Raw genomic sequence first — 3,453 nt, forward strand, 5'->3', positions numbered from 1 at the left:
TTTTTTTTTTTTTTTACACAAATATCTGTACTTCCACTGCTGTAAAGAATATCTGTACTTTTGACACCTCTGTTCGCATTTGGTTTGATCCTTCTGTCTGTTTCATGATTCTGTGTGACTTCCAAATGCCTGAAGGTGACATGATTTTATCAAGAGCTCGGACCCACATGCAGAGAAACCAATTCAGAGAGAAAAAGGGAAAAGTTTTAACAGGTTTATTGAAGACATAATGCAGAGTGAAGTGTTGCTCTGAACACTGCTCAACCGGAACTGAAAAGTGAGGGGAAGACACAGCGATTAGTTCAGGCTCAGTGGGAAATTTGATTTGTGAACTTGGAGAAGAGGATTTGGTTGCTGACTCACATTTCCAAAGAAGTTGTTGAATCTTTGACTCCAGTCTGTATGCTTTTGTTCCAGTGTTTGTCTGATTCGGTGGAGGGCGGAACAGGGTTTACCCAGAATGCGGTCGTTTGCAGGTGAACGGAGAAGCTGACTGCCACTTAGATTTCCTGTGGTACTTGAACGGGCTGTGGTGCAGATGAATCCCTGTTCAGTGTGAAACTCAAACGACCTTTTGGGGAAAAGTGGATCCAAACCTCCTGTTTGTATCCCCAGCTCAGTTTGAAGCTCACTTGATCCTTCCAGGGAGAGAAGGTCCGAAAAATCCAGTTTGCAGGATGACTTCCCCAAACTGGCAAACACTCTGGCATCGAGTTAGTGGCAGTCAGCAGCTTAAGAACACTTTGTTAACCAGGTAACCATCAGCAGGTGTGTGAGGAGGTGGACCAGAACCAGGCACCTCCTGGTGGAGGAAGGGAGACAAACACAGAAACACAAACACACAGACAGGAGTCCTGACAGAAGGCTCCACATTCAATGATACAGAGTCTATGTAAACATCTGGTTTTAATGTAGATGTGGAAAAATCCAATAAAATATAATATATTGAACATTTTGATTATTTCAGTAACTGCACACTGATACTTACAGGTCTCCTCCGTTAAATACGATTTACTGCTAACACCCACAGAAAAACAACATTAAAGATGAGAATATTACAAACATTTTCAATATAGCAATGTGGGTTTGGTTAAAAGTCATGTAAAACGTAATGATAAGTTGGTAGCATAACTGCAATATATCATAACCAAAGAGGATATGTTTTTAGAAAAGTTTGGGTGCTTGTCTATGTTTCTGTTTACAAGATACCTTTAAAAGTTATGGATGGACATTTTATCAGGGGTGTACCTCGTGCCAAAAAACAATTTATTAAATGTTGGTGATAATCCAGATCATAGTCTGGACACAGGAATTTTTTGGAAGATACTCTTAAATTGTGAGAATTGTGTGGGGAGTGGCGACCTAGTGGTTAGGGCATGGGGCTCGCAATCCAGAAGTTTTGAGTTCAAGCCCCTATTCAGCAGACTGCCACTCTGGGTCCCTGAGTAAAGGCTCTTAAAGGGAAACACCGTTTTTTTTTTTTTTTTTTTTTGTTTTTACATTGGCCCCTTGATTTTACGTTATTACATCATGTTCTACTCAACCATATGAGTTTAGTGTCATTTGGAGTTGTTCTGAAGATATTTGGTTTTGTTATATGCAAGTAACGTCTTCCTATGGGCAAGACTTGAAGGCACAAACTAAACTGTTCATAATTTATTCTTTATGGTACGCCAGCATTCATAACATGTAGGCGAATCACTGTCCCCCAGACATCCGCGGTTATATTTTTTACATTTATATATTTGTTTAAATAAAGCGGAGTGTGTATGACGTCATCTGTTACGAATGCTGCCGTACCATAAATGATAAATTATGAACAGTTTAGTTTGTACTTTCAAGTCGATCGCACATAGGAAGACGTTACTTGGATATAACCTAACGGAATATCTTCAGAACAGCTGCAAATGACACAAAACTCATATGGGTGAGTAGAACATGATGTTATTACGTAAAATCAAGGGGCCAATGTAAAAAAAACGGTGTTCCTCTTTAATCCCACACTGCTCCTCGGGGACCGCACAATAGCAGCCCACTGCTCCCAAAAGGGGTGGGTTTAAAATACAGGGAGTTAATTTCGTTGTTCTGTACTTGTGACAGTGTAATGACAATAAAAGCTGGAGAGAGAAAAAAAAAAGAGAATTGGGATATTTCGCGGAACAAACAATTCCCCACTAAACCAGAGGGTGGCAGCAGTGATCATTGGCAGCCTCAGCTTCAGACTCAAAAAATCTGGAGGTATTATACTGAGGGGAAAAAGCAATACAAGAAGAGGTAACGTTATTAATTTGTAAGCAGGATCAACAGAAAACATGAATGTTTTTCTGTTTGTTTGTTTTTTTTTAACCAGAGGTGCACCTCATGCTAATGAACAATTGATTTTAATTCGGTAATTATCCTGATCATGTGTGAGTGTTAGCTATGGGTGTAATTTACAATTTGGGGCTCTCTATTCTGTATTATTTCCATTCAGGATAAAAAATAAAAAATAAACACTTTTGATTTTACTATTATATACATCTGTCTCTGTCTTTCAGGAATTAATCTAGGGGTTGTTGGTCACCCTTGCACCCAACCCAGCACAGCGATTTGTTGCTCCCATGGAAAAATCATGTAACAGAGCGCAGTTCACCTTTTAATAAAAGCAGTAATACTCTGAAACCAAATATGATATAATAGAAGAAGCAGTTTTGGTTCATTTTCGCAAGATTAGTTAAAACACAAAGTACTCCCAGCATCAAGCAAATGACACTACCCAGAACCGAGCACACCCCTCAGCACCAGTTCACATGGATGGACCAAGGCTGGAGGGAAACATTACACACCCCAAACCCTAAACTCGGCTACCATCCTAAAAAGACCCAGAACGTCAGGGCGGTGGATGTCTGTCTGAATTCACGACTTCTTCAAACGCTCCTTCAAATACAATTAACAAATTTCTCCTTTTTCATTATTTTAAGGATGAGTCCAGTAGATCCTTTGTGGCAGTGATTCATTGTAGGTTCAGCTGGGGCAGAAATGGTGGACAACGGTCACAAGAAACGGTATAAAAAATATCATTGTGACTTAAAATGAACTTTTTAAGATATTTTAGTTAAGTGTTTAGGTTGGTTCAAGTTAAACTTATCAGTTTGTTAGATTTTACATAGTTTTTAAGAGAGTTCTTGAGTCAGCTTGGTTGTGTGTCCCTGTGAGGAACTAGCATCCTCTCCAGGATGTACGCTGCGTTCTGCTCAAAGACTGTTGGAGACAGAAACTGTCATGTTGGGGTCTAAGCGTCTAACCCACATGCAGAATCACTCTTCAGACAGGGAAAAGGTTAAATAGTTTATTCAAAAAGTTTACAATAATTGTGCACAGGATCTTGGCTCGTCAGACTCGTCACAGGAGGGAAGCCACTAGAGGAGGACAGATCAGTTAGAGTGGATCCAGGAAACTTGCAGTTTTAAGGTG

The sequence above is a fragment of the Cyprinodon variegatus genome, unplaced genomic scaffold (assembly GCF_000732505.1).
Source record: "Cyprinodon variegatus isolate N-32 unplaced genomic scaffold, C_variegatus-1.0 Scaffold187, whole genome shotgun sequence".
NCBI lineage: Eukaryota > Metazoa > Chordata > Actinopteri > Cyprinodontiformes > Cyprinodontidae > Cyprinodon > Cyprinodon variegatus.